The 20,251-nt window shown below is 37.5% G+C and overlaps 1 long non-coding RNA gene across 2 annotated transcripts; it reads right to left on the bottom strand.

The window, feature by feature from the left end:
• Positions 1-29: 29 nt before the first annotated feature.
• Positions 30-19,651, bottom strand: LOC113057791 (uncharacterized). Of its 2 annotated transcripts, XR_003277881.1 has the most exons (4): positions 19,526-19,651; positions 874-987; positions 620-683; positions 30-543 (listed from the first exon to the last, which is right to left on the bottom strand). It is a non-coding gene; the product is annotated as an uncharacterized LOC113057791 (long non-coding RNA). The 2 variants fall into 2 exon arrangements; XR_003277880.1 differs by lacking the exon at positions 19,526-19,651 and having other exon boundaries at positions 874-1,042.
• Between the last annotated feature and the right edge of the window lie 600 nt (positions 19,652-20,251).

Raw genomic sequence — 20,251 nt, 5'->3', positions numbered from 1 at the left:
GTTATTTTCCAGTAAACTAAACACACAAACAAATTAATTAATTCAAGAATTCATTCATTCATTCATTAACTAAATATAGACTATAAAAGGTTACATCGAAATAAACAGTAAATAATCATAAAAATGCAAATCTTTCAATTACAATACAGGGTTGCAAATTAGCCTTATTTACTTATCATATCACCATTTTGATGGGGGACATTTATTTAATGTGTTTAGTCTCCATTACTTTACATTACATTACTTTAAGTTAAATTATGTTTTTATTATTATTTTTTTTTAATCTAAAAATAAATAAAAAAAATCACAACACAAAACATGAGATTTGTGTCTGTAATACTAAAAATCATAGAACCCCAAAGTAATGCTTGCGATTTACACTTCTAAAACTTCTAAAACATCTACTCTCTTTTTTAATATATTTTTCCCCTATCCTGTTGTGGGCTTTCAGCATTCCCGATTTCACTGCTTGTCTCCGTGGTGATGGAGTTCTGAATCGCTGTGTCCGATGGGACTGTCACCCATCCATCTTCACTGGCCTGGCTGCAGATTAAAGCAGAAGGATGAATAAACCAGAGTGCTAATGAACAGCTCTACTCAGCAGAGAAGAGAGCCTTACCTATTTTTCTCGTCCCACTCAGTGAGTCCCGCTGATCTCGTCCAGCAATTTTTCATCCTGCAGCCTGTCAAACATCGTCTTTATTTGACAAGTTAGTGTTAAACACCCCCCTAACTAAACTAGTCTTTAAACCACTCTGGGCAGCAGCAGGCTAGGGGAAGCGTTGGCCTCTCTGAGTGGGTAATCCTGGCCTGCTGATGGTGCTGGGGGGCAGTTTTGGTTAATTGGGTTACAGAATACTTTAATTACTTCACCTTCCCACATTCTTGCTTCTTTGCGCACAGACACAATGGTGGCACGGTGAGAAACTGCAGCCCAGGGCCCTGGAGCGCAGCTGCAGGGTAATTATCGTTACGAGCTCCATGCATCTGTATACAAACAAGTACACAGCTGTTAACTCTCTGACACTCACGATACATGGCACATGAGAGTGGCATTGATGGCAACATGCCTGTGTATTCATCCATAAATGGTTAGTTGACATTAAATACTTATGGAAAGTTGATGTTCTGTGGTGTGATTATTTCAAACACGTATGCAGCTTTAAAGAGCTCATTAATAGTAAAAGACTCCATGGAATGGTTGTATTTTAATTGTCAGATCACTTAAAATTAACTAAAGAAGGCTAAAAAGTATGGAAGCCATTTCTGGTTCAGAAGAAAAAAATAAAACAAGTTTATGATTAAAAAAAAAAATCACACAATGAGAAACAAAAATCATAATAATAAAACATTAAGTTTTGAGACATATTTTTAACTAAGAACAAGAAACAGCTAAACTAGTAAAAAGATGATTACATTTATTTATTTATTTATACATTCATTCAATCATTCAAATTATTATATATAGACAACCATTCAAAGTTTGTAGTGTAGTTTATTATGTATTTATTTAAGAGATTAATCAGCAGTGACATTTATAATGTTTCAAGTATTTCTATTTAAAAAAATGCTGCTGTTTCAAACTTTTCCATTCATCAAAAATGTATCACAAAATAAAAACAGTTTTTAACACTGGTGATAAGAATATGAAATGTTTTTTGAGCAGCAAATCTGCATATTAGAATGATTTCTGATTTCTCACATGACACTGAAGACTGGAGTTATGATGCTGAAAACAGCTTTGCATCACATAAATATATATTTATTATTTTCTTAAAATATATTCATATGGAAAACAGTTATTTAAAATTGTAGTATTTCACAATATTACAGTTTTAATTGATAATATAATGTATGAAAATATAGAACTTTTATGTATTACTGATACACAAATACTATTAAATCAATTAAATTAGCGTTTCCTAACGGACAGCATGACTTTATGGACATTGGGGTTTGAAGTAAACACTTTAAACAGCACACAGAGAATTAGCTCATTTAAGAGTAAATTGTAAAAGGAGCATTTTCTGACTTTTTGCCCAAGAATTAGACCATAAAAGGTGGTGTGGGAAAGTGCAGGGTTGCAGGGGAACAGGGTGTGAGTTTGGAGTAAGCAGGAGGTGTGAAGAATAGTCTGTGATCAGTAGTGTGGATGGAGTGTGGGAGAGGGGGCTGCTCTGGCTGTCAGAACTCAGGCCCACAGTGGCCCAGCGGGAGCCCTGGCTGTTCTACCGTGATGCCCTGTTGCCGTGGCTGAGCCCTGGAATGCAGAAGCACACAATGGAAGAGCAGGCCTGAGAATGCCCTCCATCCTGATAACCACATTAAAGGCCCACCAACATCTGTTGAGGCACAGGAGAAAGGCCCTATCTCTGGGCTTTTAACCCCCAGCAGCACTAATCATTAACCCCCAGCCCTGAGAAGGAGCCCAACAGCGTCTTATTTGTTTATTTGCACCTTGCGAAGGGTCCAAGGGGACTAATATTGTGCAGCAAACAGTGTGAGAAGAGCTGGATGAGTACTCTTAGAGGTACATAATGCACATCTTGAATTTTTTAAGAAATTACTGATCTCATGAGAAAATGTAGCTATTTTATGAAATTTCGGCTTTGTAACGTATGATTTTTAGAAAAAAATGAAGGTCTATCTCTAAATATAACCAATGAGGCATGAGCAAAAAAATGAACAAATGCCTGTTCACAGCAATAACGAGAACTAAAAAGACTACTATAATGATAACTATATTATCGTCCACACCAACAGACGATAACAAAATTAATGAACAAATAAGATGATAGAAGTAATATGAATAAAGGCTTGTTCACAAAAGTAACAATAACCATAAAGACAACTATAAGGATAACACCATGCATGCACACCAATGGCCGATAATGAGAACAAATGTATGAGATCATACGAGTTCATATGAATAAACGCCCGTTCACAACTATAACAATAACTATTAACATCCACACCAAAGGGCGATAATGTTCTGTTTATTATAAGCGCATGCTGCAGTTATGTTGTTTGCCACTTTGAAATTCTCAAGCACCTTAACTATAAGTTGATTCAGTTTTTTTTAACCATTTATTTTTACTTTAGCATTATCATAATAATTTTCCAAAATGTAAATGACTTTTTAGAAACACATTTCACAATTTCAAGTATTTTAAATCAGCATTCAATTGGAGATTTTCAATGGCACGTGACGTTTGATCTGGAGGAGTTTTGCAGTAAACGTGCATGTAATTGTCTATGTGCAGGTGTTCTGCATCCTCAAGCACAGAAAGACAAGATATGAGCCAAAAACAGGTGTCCTGTCACAAGAAAACTTCTCACTCTCCAGGATCCTCATATGTCTTGAAGGGCCTTTAAGGCTGCCTCGCTTCCACAGGTTTCAAAGCCCTGTTAATTTCACCAGCATGAAACCTGGAGACAAAGCAGAGGGGCTGGAGGCGGGGGCGAATGCAAACAAGAATGATGCAGAGGAGAGGTGAGTGTCTTTCTCTCTGCGTTTCATACGCTGCGCTCTCTGTATATGGGGTCTGAGATTAGGAGCTGCAGGAGGTACCCCTAATGCATGGCTCCTCAAGTACCTCCACACAAGTAAGCCCATTCAACAGTAGCTCATTACACGGGCAATTAAGTGTAGTTGGTGGAGGGGGATGAGGGGCCAAAACGAGGGCCGCCAGCCATCGTGATGAATCCCTTCCCCCTTTGCCCACTCCTCCCAGCGTCTTCACCTGGCAGGCCAGAGGACACCTGCTCCTTCTAATGAAGATCCATGGCCTCATTTCCATTTCTGGAGTCATATCAGAGACAGCGACACACAAAACCGTGCCTATGTCCTCTGGTCCGGAGAGCCGGATAGAATGACATGGCTAAGTGCTCTTGCAGAGCCGGGGCAGCTGTGAGGCCTGAAAATGGGGTTTTTGGTGGGTTTGAAGTGGGGTGCTGCAATGCCTACGATGCTGCTCTCCTGCTTATTGGAGGGTGCTTCAGGTTCCGCGCTACCTTTGCTCTTCGCTTATAATGAGCGGATCTGCAGAAGGAAAGAGAGCCTGAGGAAGGAAAGTGCTCGCATACAATAATCACCTCTGTTCAATTCAGCTCAACTTAGTCATAACTTGTACTCTTGTGATTTTTCTAAGCACTAGTAGAAAGCATCTGTAACTATGATGAAGCATTTTAACTACAGAGTTTAACATATTGTCACACGTGCGCTGAGGTGAACTGTAAGTGTTATAAAAGTAACATTATTATTTCATTCATAACACTTTGCCTTGATAAATAAGTCCATAAATGACTGAAATCATGCAAGTCAAAATGTACAAATCCACAACTTTGTGTATATTTTGATCATGGTAAATGTAAATGAATTACAATATATACTATAGAACTCTGGCATACTACTCTCAATAATATTTAGTCATTAAACACATCAAACTGTTCTTAGTAACTCATGGCATCCTTGTCTCCCCAGACTACTGCTGATAATGACATCAAGCCACATCCAAAACAATGCATGAACACGAACAGTTATGTTGCTTAATTGTTATGTAATCATCATCATCTAAATAAATGTTGCATGGATCCTATGTAATAAGTTGAAGAGAAACTTAAACTAAATCATTATTATGAAGCTTTTTAATAATATAGTATGCTCTGGTTTATTACCTGTATTTGTCCTTCTTTTCCTGAGTGTTGCCTTTGATACAATCTCACATAGGATACTCCTTGACAGTTTAGTTTCTATTAGGATCACTGGCACACCCCTATCCTGGTTTATTTCATAACTCTCAGATCGCACACAGTTCATCTTTCTCTCTGGCGTTTAATCTGGCGTTTAATACGCTGCGCTCTCTGTATATGGGGTCTGAGATTAGGAGCTGCAGGAGGTACCCCTAATGCATGGCTCCTCAAGTACCTCCACACAAGTAAGCCCATTCAACAGTAGCTCATTACACGGGCAATTAAGTGTAGTTGGTGGAGGGGGATGAGGGGCCAAAACGAGGGCCGCCAGCCATCGTGATGAATCCCTTCCCCCTTTGCCCACTCCTCCCAGCGTCTTCACCTGGGCAGGCCAGAGGACACCTGCTCCTTCTAATGAAGATCCATGGCCTCATTTCCATTTCTGGAGTCATATCAGAGACAGCGACACACAAAACCATGCCTATGTCCTCTGGTCCGGAGAGCCGGATAGAATGACATGGCTAAGTGCTCTTGCAGAGCCAAGGCAGCTGTGAGGCCTGAAAATGGGGTTTTTGGTGGGTTTGAAGTGGGGTGCTGCAATGCCTACGATGCTGCTCTCCTGCTTATTGGAGGGTGCTTCAGGTTCCGCGCTACCTTTGCTCTTCGCTTATAATGAGCGGATCTGCAGAAGGGAAGAGAGCCTGAGGAAGGAAAGTGCTCGCATACAATAATCACCTCTGTTCAATTCAGCTCAACTTATTCATAACTTGTACTCTTGTGATTTTTCTAAGCACTATTAGAAAGCATCTGTAACTATGATGAAGCATTTTAACTACAGAGTTTAACATATTGTCACACGTGCGCTGAGGTGAACTGTAAGTGTTATAAAAGTAACATTATTATTTCATTCATAACACTTTGCCTTGATAAATAAGTCCATAAATGACTGAAATCATGCAAGTCAAAATGTACAAATCCACAACTTTATGTATATTTTGATCATGGTAAATGTAAATGAATTACAATATATACTATAGAACTCTGGCATACTACTCTCAATAATATTTAGTCATTAACACATCAAACTGTTCTTAGTAACTCATGGCATCCTTGTCTCCCCAGACTACTGCTGATAATGACATCAAGCCACATCCAAAACAATGCATGAACACGAAACAGTTATGTTGCTTAATGTTATGTATCATTCATCATCTAAATAAATGTTGCATGGATCCTATGTAATTAAGTTGAAGAGAAACTTAAACTAAATCATTATTATGAAAGCTTTTTAATAATATAGTTGCTCTGGTTTATTACCTGTATTTGTCCTTCTTTTCCTGAGTGTTGCCTTTGATACAATCTCACATAGGGATACTCCTTGACAGTTTAGTTTTCTATTAGGATCACTGGCACCCCCTATCCTGGTTATTTCATAACTCTCAGATCGCACACAGTTCATCCCAAGCCTTAAGCTATTATGATTGAGATCATCTAGAGTTACTATTGGTTCTGTCAGGGTTCTGTTTTGGGCCCGCTCTGTTTATTATTTACATACTCCCGCTTGGTCACATTTTCAGGAAATTATGGTATTCACTTCCACTGCTATGCCGATGACACCCAGCTCTACCTTGTCTTCTAAACCCCCTGACACTTTTTCCCCCACCTTCTTTTGTCAATCAAAGACTTGCTTACAGCTAACTTTTAAAACTTAATAGCAATAAAACTGAGGTCTTACTTGTGAGCACAAAATCTACTCTGACCAAATCTGACTGTTTTTCTGTGGAAAGCCCTAAAGCCTAGGATGCCTCTGGGGTGAGTTAATTCACAGCCTAATTTTCTTTTTTGGGTAAACTAACCCTTTAACTACCATGGGAGCTAGACATTTAACCACACAGCCCCTCGCTTATGGAACTCTCTCCTTCTTGTAATTTGTAACAGGGACAGTCTGCATATTTTTAAATACTGTCTTGAGACCTATCTTTTTACTAAGGCTTTTTTATGACCTTTACTGTATTTACTGTTTCTGTGATGCATGTGTTCTTTTAAGTTGTTGTGATGCTAATGGGATTTGTTAACCTTAATTCATGTATTTATTCTTTTAGACTATTTTTGTTTGCTTGTAAGGTGACTTTGGGTTTATAAAAGGGGCTGTTAAATAAAATGCATTATTATTTATTATTATTACCCTGACTGAATTTGTTTTATCCAAAACTAAAAATAAAGATGCAACTGAAATATGTGATGCGTGTTTAACTCCTAAGAAATAAATATCAATAAATAAAATTAATTGTTAAATAAATAAATAAATTACAGTTTTTAATAAATAAAATGTTACATATATATATATATATATATATATATATATATATATATATATATATATATATATATATATATATATATATATATATATATATATATATATATATATATATATATATATATATATTATATATATATATATATATATATATATATATATATATATAAAATATATTATATTACATTAGGACTTTTGAGTCCTAAAAGAGTTATTATCTCAAGTTACTTGACCTGAATAGTTGCAGGGTCCCCTTTCCAATTTTCCCCCCTAATAAAGTTCTTTCCTCCAGCTTCTCAAATGTTTGTATTCTGCAAAATAAAAATGTTTTTATGAGTTAACAAATATCTAAAATGTGTAGTCCAGACACAGGATATTATAAATAGCTATTTAATTACATATATGTAAGGTTTTTTTCAGATCATTCATTACCAATTAAAGAAATGGGCCGTGACCAGATGGGGATAACAAGCACATAAAAACTGTACTGGCAAATCATTTTCCTGTAATTAATGTCACTCTTTATTTTTAAGTAAAAAAGGGGGTTGTCTTGTGGTCTGTTCCACACTCCTCACTGAAAGCTCCATTCAGCAGTTGCAGTGTGTCTCTCAATAAGGTTGTGGGATCCTCCCTTGTTAACATGTTCAGGCTCACCGCCTCCTCTCAGCACCTGAGGGCAAGTGGAGCTCAGGTAACGGAAGAAGAGGAAGGCAGAGTAAAAAATAAACAACCTCAGTCTCCGTCCATCCGTTGTGCCTCACCTGCTCTGCTCCATTTCAAACTCTGACACGGGCCACATTAGGGGTCTGTGGGTGGGATTACCTATTGCAGAGTGCAGTGTTCAGAGATATTGTCATATCAGTGACACTCAACCATTATTTTTGTGGCTAGACTTGTTTGGTCATAAAACATATATACAACACAATTCTAGCCCTAAAAGCATTCAAAATGAAGGCTATAAGAACATGAAAATTAAAGCAGACGGCATTGAAGTTGGGGGCAATGTGCAAATTAATGATTTTAATTAAGGTGACAGTGTCAAACTTGAACTGGTAAATTTATTACAAATACAAAAAACACCTAAATTTATATAACCATGCCAAAAGGTAGGTGCAGGTACTATACGAACCGATTCGGATGAACTAATTCACTAAATTGAATCAGACTCTCCATCATAACAATTTAGGATGAATCGGACTATCCAACACTACATCAGAAAGAGATAGGGCCGTTTAGAATGAACTGAGAAGGAAGTTTTACAGTGAAACTGCTCATCGATACATGAACTAGAATGAATCAGTTTTACTAACAGGACTGTTTAAGATCAGCTGAATCATTAGAATGAATAGGACAAGCCAACACTACATAAGAAAGAGGACTATTTAAACAAATCACAGTAGTGATTTGGAGTAGGCCTAAACAACGTTACTTACAAAATAGAGAGAATAGTTTATGAAAAGAATCACTAGAATGAATTGGGACTATCCAATGTTACATAACAAAAGAGGGTACCATTTAGTATGACCAGAATAATGCATTGTATTTTCCATCGCTAGGTATGAAAAAGAAAGGACTGTTGGGTTGCATTATATTGCTACCATTTGGATAAAGCTTGTTACAAGAAAAGATAGGCTACACTATTATAAAAATTGCTAAAATATGGTCACACTATTAAAATTGTAGTTAAAGTAGTAGTGTCACAATAATAGTTAGTCATGTGTATATAGACTATGAGTTTGTGTGTCAGAGTCTTCACTTCAGAGCAGCAGATCTGGCATCCCCAGCTCTCTCTCCACTCACCTGTGACGGAGCACTTCCCCTGGTCGGCTCTTATCAGCCCATAGAGGAAATACCTGCCACAGGTAAACAGGACCTTGTAACCCTTTGCACTCAAGCAGTCAAGATGTTGTTCTTTCTGCCCTGGCAGGAGCACACCTGCCCCCACCTGCCCAAACTCCCACCCCTTCTCAAGTTTAATCTTATATAAATATCAGCAGGTGTAAGGCAAGAGCCTGCTTATCATGATAGATGCAGTATGCACAAAGATGATCAACAGTGCCTCAGCACAAATGCATTTCTGACTGCCATAATGACACTGGTATCAGTCTAAAATGACAAGTCCTCATTGTCAGAGATTATACTGTAGTAATCAACACTTGAAAACTTGTTTACTTGCATGGACCTATCTAACTTTTTCTGCTATACTGAAGCCATGTAATCTACACATTAGGGATGTCATCCATTCAAATTTTTAAATGTAATTGTACATTTAGATTTAGTTTTTTCAATCCATATTCGTTGGATTCAGTTGTAAATTTCCATGTAGTGTGTAATTATTGGAAGTTTGATTTGTTTTTTAATTTGCAAATATATGTATTAATTTGTAATTTACTTATTTTATATACTTTCTTATATTTATATTAATTATGAAAACCTTGTATTTATAGTTTTATATAGTATTATGCTTAAATATTAATATTTGCACCTAATATGCAAACATAAAGCTAAGACAATTGTTTTTCTGCTGAACATAAATGCCAAATAAATGAATGCCACTGCAGATATTGGAGATAACAACAATAATTAAGTTTAATTCTATTATTCTATTATTTTATATTATTAATTTTCATAGTATTGAAGAAAATCATATGGGTCTGGTTTATTATTTTTATTCATACCAAGAAATACAAAATTATATCGTAAACTGAAATTATTTGAATGGCAATTAACCATCAGAACAAAATCATACGAAGTACCTTTGCTCAAATTAAAAATAACTGTGCATATGTTCTTCTCTCAGAGGCAGACATGTGAACTGCTTTACAGTCAAACAATAGTATGTGTAATAAAAAAATAAATCATGGTGAGGGAATTCCTGTAGCATGCAACATGCTCCCTCTGCCTCTGGGACCATGTGTGAGGGTAAAGTGTCCCTCTGGGACTATAGTGACCCTACTGAGGGAGCACATTGTCCAGAGGCAATGCACCCTTACCCCACAGAGAGAGAGGGGGCAGACCTCCAGGACAACAGCTTCACCTAAAGGCATCTCAGGGTCAGTGTTACTCTCTCTCTCTCTTACCACTGGCCAGCATTGCTCTAACCTTAACGTTATTTGAACCATATGCAATGCTGTTATTTGATGGATGTGATTTCCCACACTGACACTGATGTGTGTTGAGAGCCATCCCTTCCCTGCAACCCCTTCATGCTAAAACACAGTGATTGATCAAGGAAATCTGATTCCCTGATTATGTTCAGAAATAAATCTCAAATTTCAAACTTCTTCAGTCCTCTCTTTTGGAACCTTTAGTTTTAAGAATGTTCCTAAAGGGTTTTCCCTCTGGCAGAAGAGGCATTTTGGTTTCTCAAATAACTTTTCAGTGAACATTTGAAAAAAGTGTAAAAAACATTTCAGTGATCTAAAGACACTTTTCTCCAGAACCTTGTGTTTTCTGAAAAGGTTGATATTCAAGGCTCTCGATGGAACCATCAATGGCAAAAACATTCTTAAAAACAGAGGTTCCAAAAGAGAGTTTTCACAGCAATACCAAAGAAGAACCATGGTTCCCCAAAGAACCTTTCATTGGACAGTTCAAAGTGTTTTTTTTTTTTTGAGTGTACATGGATTTTACTATGAGCTGTTCCAAGCTCAAATCTTGCATGTACTAAACCTTTCCAAGATGTTTTACCAGGCTTCTCTCTTCAAACAGAAGATTACAAGCCCAAAGATTACTCAATATCGAAATGTGTTAGTTAATTAGTTAAATTAGATCCCCTCATATCTTCCAACCGGCAGGCCTACATCCCAACCCAATCCGACCAGGCACTGGATAATTGAGCACCAATATGTTGATCAACTAATTAGGGCCAGTACTTCCCTGCGGTTTCTGAATGAAGCAGAAGCACTTGTCTTTGTCTTTTTATCAGTGCTCATCCATCCCCCTGCCCACTCTTCAATAGCCCCCGGCCCAGCAGATAGGCCAGGACAGAGATAAGTAAAACAATGGGTCAGGCAGCAGACCAGGCCGACTACAGTCTTCTATCTCCGACCTCATCTCACTACCTGCCTGTGTGTCTGTGCAGAGGATGTTGTTAAAGCAAGAGCAAACACTCAAACATCCTGTGCCAGCTCTATCACTTCCCCCTAATCTACCTCTCTCTCAGTGCTCTTTCACCTTCTAAGTTGCTTGTGTCACATGATCCTTCAGAAACCATTCTAATATGCTGATAATATTTAAAGCAGGATATAAGATAAATTTATGTTGATCTCCATTCATATTTCACTATCTCAGCATTGTTAGTCCAAAGGTAAACCGAAAGTGAATTAACAAGTGTTCTGCATGTCCTTCAGCCCAGAAATTGTTAAGGTGATGAAAAGAGAGAGAGAGAGTGGTGAAGAGAGATATTGCCCTCTTCCCATTGCTCTCTTTCACTCTCTGTTCTGTCTGGAGACTTGACAATATGCACGTGCACTGTTTTAGGTCCAGGGAACCCTGGCAGAGGGAGGTTAATATCAGGAGCACTTGACAACAATGGAATGTTATAAAAAAAGGTGTAATAAGTTCTTTGTTGGGACCTTCCATTTCCATCACGTCATTTCATTACTCATCCTGCTAACCAATTTACTGGTTGCCATGGAAATTACAGTAGGCCAAAGCCAAGAGGCAAGGGTGGAATCTCAATGGCTGTAGGGAAATAAAACAGAATTCATTAATAAACAATTAAATAGAGTACACTGTTAGTATTTAGTTATATTTTCTATAAATGTTCATGTAAACACTGAACAATAATTGTTTAAAATGTATTTAGTACAGATTTATCCTTCTCTTTTAGTACCACCACTAAAAAGAACACTGGTCTAACTGTGTTTTTCTTGTTGCTGTTTGGACACCGACACTTCCAAGCATCCATGTCCACGTGGCTACATCGGGGCATGCTGGGATACACGTAACCACGGTCCGCCTGTGGAGGTATGCAGGACCAGGCCGGTGGGCGTGTGGTGAAATCCAGTTCGCCTAAGCGCACAGGTCAGCACTGGCTGGTCAGCAGCTGCTGCTTGGCCGTGGTCCCACGCTTCCCAGGCTGGGGGGAGATTGACAGGTCAGTAATAAAATCAGGCGCGCTGGCTGAGCTCAGAGCTGCCCATTGTTCGAGGGCCAGGCCCGCCACTGCTGTTTACTCTCTCCCATATGCATTATTCAACGGCCCAGGAGCTCCCAGAGAAAGGGGCCTCATTCAGAGAGCCTCTTGCCCATGTTTTGTTTTGCTAATTTTCAATTAAAATAAACCATGGCACTAAGGGGGGAGTAAGAGGGCGCGAGGGAGAGATAGTCCCAGTACTATTTACCCTGAGACGTCTAAAGGGATTAGGCTGATCACATAAATGACAATAAAACACTACTTATTGAGTATTATGTCAGTGACATATCTGTTATTTTAAATCAAGGGTAGACTGTGAGACAATGAGATGTGATGCTGTTTCAGTTTGGTCACATTAACCAGGGGATGTCTGAATCACTTTTGCATATTAATAAGCCTGAGAGTCCAAGCACTGTCTGTACTATGTGCTGTCCTTTTAAAATAATCATCAAGAAATGGCATACAGTATTAAGTGATGGATTTTTAATTTATTTCTTAAATTGAGATAATCAGAAAATCAAGACATATTCAAATTTAAAACTAATACAGTTCGATATATATATATATATATATATATATATATATATATATATATATATATATATATATATATATATATATATATGTATGTATGTATGTTTATTTTTTTTTAACCAGTCATATATAAACAACCGTTCTAAAATTTGGGGTCAGTAAGGGGTCATTACAACTGATCAATACATTACACCATACATAAGACATTTATAATGTTACAAAAAATTTCTATTTTAAACAAACACTCTTATTTTGAACTCTCTGTTCATCAAAAAAAAAAAAAAAAAAAAGAAAGAAAAGTGTATCATGGCTTCCACAAAAATATTAAGCACAACTGTTTTTAAAACAGCTAATAATAAGAAATGTTTACTGAGCACCAAATCATCATGATATCTGAAAGATCATGGGACACTGAAGACTGGAGTAATGGCCAGAAAACAAAGTAAAATATATTAAAACAGAAAACATTTAAAATTGTAATAATTTTCCACAATATTACTGTTTCACTCTATTTTTGATTAAACAAATCCAGCCTAATGTAAAACCATTGATTTACCAGATAATCAACAATAATAAAGATCTGATAACAGATTGAGTTTATACGCATAGATTTTTGATTGAACGTTTAACTTAATGAACGTTTTAACCTGCAGAAAAGACGACATGACCTGCAGATCATTAAATATCAGCATCCCTGACACCGTGGGCTAATCAATAAGTGCACTGATAGGTTTTTATTGTTGGGTCTTTTCACACAGGAGGGGGCTACACTAACCCAGAGAGGCTGTGGACAGATGCAGTGACAGTGGGGAGTGAGGAAAGTTAAAGATTCACCACACATCTGTTACTCTGCCACAGAGCGGACTCTCAGGCACCTACCCCCGCTGTCTGCTGGCTTGCCCGCCTGCCTGGGTATATCTGTCTGTCTGTCTGTCTTCCTGCCTGCTCCCCTTAATATGTGACTGCATGCTGTCCACCTGTCTCTCTGAGTTTGATTGACTTGTTGTTAACCTGCATGTGTCTTCTCTGCGTGCTCACCACACTGTCAGCCTTACTGACCAACTGCTTCCTGTTGCACACACGTCTTCTCATTCCTCTTAATGAGCGAGTGCATCTTCAAACCACACAGTAACTTCAATCACCCGCCTAACGAACCCTGCATTTTGGTAACCGTCTCCTGCCAAGCGACAGATTAACATTTATATTATATTCAGTTTTAATAATAGCTAAAAAGACCAATCTAATTCAACCAGTAGGGCAGTATAATTATTATTTTTCCATCATTTAGAGCTCTGACCTGCCTCTCATTTAGCCAGTTTTAACAATTGTTTGCTTCAATACCCAAATTCAAATCCATCTCACATTTTTAAACAGACTTGGAGGAGGTTTTCAAGTTTTTAAGCAAGTTTCTTAAAACATTTTTTGTTGTGTATCATATGCGATACATCAGGCTTTTATGGCTCATATAGCAGGATATAGAACATATATAATATAGAACGTGGAGTTCATACTCAAGAAGGAAAAAACACAGGAGAGGCTCTGACCGGGAAAAAAAAATTGCAATTTGGTTCATTTGTTGTTATTTATATGGAGAAAATATATCTTGTCTCTTTAAAAAAAAAAAAAAAAAAATATATATATATATATATATATATATATATATATATATATATATATATATATATATATATATATATATATATATATATATATAAAGAGCTATTTATAAAAACACTATTTTGTTGTTCTGTTCCACTGGTGCATACAATGACAATTCATACTTGCATAAACACTGTAAAAATATCAGTTCTCATTCTGTATTTCAGATTAATATGTCTTATAAAATGGCTTCAAATGTTCTGTAGTTTTAGTAATGCAATACAATGTTGATTGAAAGTGTACAAATAAACATTGCTCAAAGGCTTAATGTACTATTTCAAAGCAAAAATACATGTGAACGATGACCTGAAGGTGAACGTTTTTACTAAATTGACTTTTACTTGCTAAAATAAGTATGAATCAAGTATCAAACTGATGACAGAAGGCATTGTGTAAAACAGTTTTGATGATGTTCATAATTTAAAGGCCTTAGAAATGTATCATATACTTTATGATACAATATTTATCAAATTGTATCTCTAAACGTGCAATTTTTGCACCTTTTTATAGTATTGAGAAACAATAAAAACTCTCTTGCATGAGCATTATGTGTGCTAACCACTAGACCACAACCCAAATTTCTAATTCCCCCCTTTTTAAAAATTGTTCCTGTGTTTTAAACTTCTTGTTGCTAGCAGCACCAAAGTCATGGGTATGATTCCTAGGGAATGTATGAAAAGTATGCTTTTCTTGAATGTTATCTTATTATAAGGGTTTGCATTCAAATTAAAACAAAGTTGCTTGAGAACATTTAGAGTCTTTCCACCTGTCAACTCTATAAACAACAGCATGAATCACGTTTTTCCTTTTCTTCTGACTGTAATCCTGAGCTCTCTCATCTCCTCAGGACCCTTTGTATGGCAGCAGTTTTCTTCACATATAAGATGTAGATAACTGAACAAAGTGAGGACCTTCAGATGGGGAACGGAGAAGTTCAGGAGTCCTCTTGGGGGTGCTCTTGGGTGTGCTGAATGGGCTTCATCCCCCGCTGGGTGCAGGTGAGCACTCGAGGCAGACTCGCACCTGCCCTCTTTGTTCCCAGCTGATGGGTTTACAGCGAGAGGGATCTGTCTGCCTCGTAAAGCCAGCGGGCTGTGGGGCAGTAAAGCCTAACTGCTGTCAGAGCTTTGTGTGAGGGTGTGAAAGTGTGTGTGAGGGCCTGAGAGACACGACAGATCATCAGGGAGCATCTCACAATACAGACAGACTGACAAAAACAATTACGCTCCTGTAGAGGATTTCCAGACAAAACAGAGTCATTAAAGCCAAACAAATAAAAGCTAAATTGAGCCGCTACACATAAAGAGAGGTTTAAAGTTTAGAGAGTGGGGTCAGCTGGACCAATTATACTTAAGTTGGCCTCAAGGCAAGAGAAATAAAATGTATAATGAATATGTCTAATTCTATTTGATGACGCCTAATATTAACAGAATTACCAGGAAAGTGGCTATAACACAAGGCCAGAGAAACCAGTGGCGCAATTTACCCCGAATTAGGGTAATCTGTGTCATATCAAGAGGTAAATTATTTGAACCATTAAAAAAAACTTTTGTGGTCTTTCTTTATGCATGGTCATGTGACAAAGACATATACAGCTTGCTAGATTAAGATGGTGATGTAGCTTTCCTACTGACACATCTTACCCCACTCTCACCTACATGCGGAAACACAATTGAACAAACTGTGAAAGTTTATTTTTTTGAGATCTCACTGACCAACACCCAGCGCAGTGTTCAGTACTCAGATAACTGTGCTCAGCGCTCTTCCTGCTACTGTCAGTGTCTGATTTCACACTGTTAATGACTGCACACTGTTTACAGTGCCTCCTTTATTCTTTATAGGGTCACATTACTACCTCAGAGAAAGCACACAGCACGGCTTACACACACAGAAAGGTCGTCGATATGAAATAGTTTTTGGCTAATATTCCAGGCTTCTTTTAATTTATTGACAGTGTCTTAAAATTAAAGGATATGAAAATTGTGACATGAAGAGCAGTTTCTAGCAAAAAGGCCCCTGAAAGACATCACACATCTGGATATGAAAATGTCAGCACAAAAATAAGCACCCACACTAATGTTTAATTTCTATGATTTTCTCAGGATATCATATCACTGATAAGAACCAAATTACATGACTGAAAGGAAGGCTAAGAGTAGTTACACAATTTAAAACCTGTGCTTTTTTTTTTTTTAGCAAGGGCATCTTAGAAACCAATTACCACACAAGAAATAGATCATTATTTCTTCTAAGCAGAGACGCTTTGGGGGTGGGGGGCAAAGGTGGTTGCTAAAAGGATGTGTAAGTTTTTTTTTTTTAGATTGAGAGCAGCACAATAAAGACATAATCATCTCCCCCTCAACTTTTCCAATCCAACTTTCAGATTTTAATTTGCCGTCTGTGAAGTGGTACCTAATTTACTTTCGCCTCGTCCCTTCAATGCGCCATTGTTACGGCGGCAGAGACTCAGAGTTTCCTCTCTTAGCTCAGCTCGGCGTGAAATTGGTTTAATGAAGCTGAAAGGTATGACGCTCTCACAACACTGCTGATTCCGGCGACACTGCTTCATCACCCCCTCACGCCCCCCAAACTCACATTACGCCCACAAGTTCTAATGCAGCGCATAAAAGATCGCTATCTCTCACATTACATCAGTGGATATGGCTGTCCCTTTCTGAGTGCCTGCACTCAGGGGAACCGCCGAGAGACAAGCCGAGGCTGTCGGTCTCAGGGACATGCAGTGTGTGCTTCAGATTCATTTGAAGAATCATATCGCTCTGAATCAAACTCAAGAAGGAAAGCATCCCGTCATTTCCCTGCATGCAGTGACCCTGTGAAACACGTTCTCATATTACTGTTCTGGCTGGGGTGCGACTCTTGTGGAAATGCAGCGGAAGTACTAGGCGATTATGTTGAGTGTATCTGTGTGTGTTTGTTTGTGTGTGTATGCTTGTGTGTGTGTTATATTAATATGATCTCCTCATGGCATATCATTTACAGCTTCTTGCCCCTCTTTTAAACAATCATGAAAATGCATCCGTTACTCAATATTCAGGATTTGGTTTGGTATCAGTCCTGTTTCAGGACCTGCAGGGAATGCAAAATAATGTTTTTGTATTATTATTATTTTTTTTTTTTCAAATACCAGAGAACTGCAAAGATTTGTGTGTGTGGAAGTTTCGCCGTCCTTATGGGGATAGACTTTCTGAAAAACAAACATGTGTCCCCACAAGGAAAAAAGGGACTAAATTATTTCTTCATTTGTATCTCAAATGGTTTGGATTATTGTGTAAAAAGTGTAATTAACTTATGAAATGTGAATAGGAAGTACACACTTTAAAAAACATTGTGAATGTGTGTTAAAAAAGAGGCCCCCTGTAATAAAGAGAATCCCAAAGGGATTTGCAAAAGGATTGTCTGAATAAAACCTTCCTTAAATGGTATTTTTTGTCATATTTTTCAGCATGAAACATCTAGTCATCCTTAAAATGGTATACATTTTTCTGGGAAGCAAAACGGTGTCTGATGTAGACATTTGAGACTTGGAAAGGAGAGGTACACATAACTAATGTTTAAATACTATATGTGTGTGTGTGTGTGTGTGTGTGTGTGTGTGTGTGTGTGTGTGTGTGTGTGTGTGTGTGTGTGTATGTGTGTGTATTTAATTAGTTTATTTGTGTGTTTGTTTGATGAATATACAACAATATAATATAGTATTAAAGTAAAACCGTAATATTGTGACAATTTAAAATAACTTTTTTCTATTTCAATATATTAGTGTTCCTGTAGCTCAAATGGTAGAGCATTGCAGTTAGGGGTTCGATTCCCCGGGAACACATGATAGGTAAAAATTGATAGCCTGAATGCACTTTGGATAAAAGCTTCTGCTAAATGCATTAATTTAATATATTTTCAAAATGAATTATTGGTTAATCTAGATTTATTTACTCTACATATATGCATGAAAATCATGTATCATATATGTATAAAAAAAATTAATTTAGGGTAATGGTTAACAACAAATTGCCAGTAGGAACAAGTAAACAATATTGAACAATCTTTAAATAAAGATCAATTCTAAATTAGCTGATCTTGTTTTAAGGACGTTCACATATTTATAAAAAATTGTGTGTGTGTGTGTGATGACATTGTCATTCCAAAAGACATGCGCACTACGGTCATTTATAAGGCACAGTTTATGTGACTGCTAAAAACATCTAAAAGAACACAAACTTTATAATTAGTGATAAATCGTTTGAAACAAGCTGCTTTTCGCTAGGAGAGTTTACTACATTTACTTGGACTTTACAACCACTTTGTTGGCATTTCTAGCCTCTTCCAGTGAAAAACGCTGAAAAAAAAGAAAGATTCCCTAAATTGTCACTATTATCATCTTATCCTTTAAGAAAAGGAAATTGTTCAAAACACTGTTCCCTGCGTCTGCCTTCATTTGATGCAGGTAGAAAGGAGAGCGATCATTCAAACACACATGCACACACGAAATTGTGCAGCTAAACTGAGCATTTAGCCTCTAACTGAGCTAAACGCTGTTCTGCGGGGAAGGCCAGTCAGTGAGATTAGCAGTGTTTCCCGGCAGGAGTGCTATCATATACAGGTAATTACTCAATTATCAGCAAACACGACGTCTGACAATACAGACTGAGAAAAAGACAGAACACAGCTGAAAAGATGGTTTAAAAAAAAATCACACCTTACAGACACACATTTATATGAGCACTTCATGTGGACTGACTGGGTCCACTACGGGAAGAATGAGTCTTCTGTTACAGTAAATGCACTTCCCTAATATTACAGGAGTGTCCAGTAATAACTACTTGTGTACAAATGTGTAATGCAAATACTAAACCCATTAAAAATGAAACACATCAATTATAATAAATATTTTCTCAGATTTAACAGAAGAAGGTATAACGTGTAAAAAGATGCAGAAATACATTTTAGCTTCTCATGCTGTCAAGAGCTCAGTTCAAATCATGTGTTTCCACTCATCGCCACTGGTTGGCGCTAAAGAGAGCAGAACTGATGGACAAAATGATTCAATCTCATAGTTGTAAATAAAAACATATCAAAACTATTTTCTAATGCTAAGCATTTGCAACATATACAATAATAGGTTAATAACAAACATTCATTTCATGTTCAAAAATTAACTAAAGTACCTGAGTACATCTCTATGTGAAATTGTTGCAGTGGGCAGGATGCAGCTCGTCCACCAGGCAGACAGATGATCCTGGTAAGAGGGGGGCTCAGTGTCTCAAACAAAAGCAAACAGGAACAGAAACCCTTTACACACAAGACAAACAGAGAGATATCAAATGAACACTGATTACACACATCTGGTTCACCTGTTTGGCTGAGCTCAATGCATTTAAATATAGAAGTGGGTGGTATAAGACCTGTAAAGCACTTATTAAAATCACTGAAAGTCTAACATTTACGTGATTAGATATTAAAAGAAAACTTTAGGGAAGATAGCTAGATACATACAAAATATGACATACAAGGAACTGCTTTGTTTCTGTGCTGATACAGGAATACGGTTGTCATTCTACAGTATGAGCGTCTAATACCATGACTGTACCACAGTACTTTTTTGTGAGGGTTTATGTCATGAGAACGTCCTAGAGAAGATTTTAAACAGGTTATAATACATTGATGGTGCATAATCCCAGGAGAACATCCCAAACTGTGATCTAATTAATGCACCGCTGTGCCGACCCACCCAATGAGCTTGTTTAAACACTTCCTCCCCCTCACACAAGTACCTGTCAGCGGACACACACCTGGCTCACGGCAGCCTCCCACAAAGAGGCCCTGTGGTTCTCCACGTTCAGACCGCATGGGCTCAAACTAACACACACTCACACAGGCAGCACAAATCCCCC

The sequence above is a fragment of the Carassius auratus genome, chromosome 39 (genome assembly GCF_003368295.1).
Source record: "Carassius auratus strain Wakin chromosome 39, ASM336829v1, whole genome shotgun sequence".
Taxonomy (NCBI): domain Eukaryota; kingdom Metazoa; phylum Chordata; class Actinopteri; order Cypriniformes; family Cyprinidae; genus Carassius; species Carassius auratus.
Note: the sequence above shows the minus strand (reverse complement) of the source record. Positions and strands in the feature narration are given on the sequence as shown.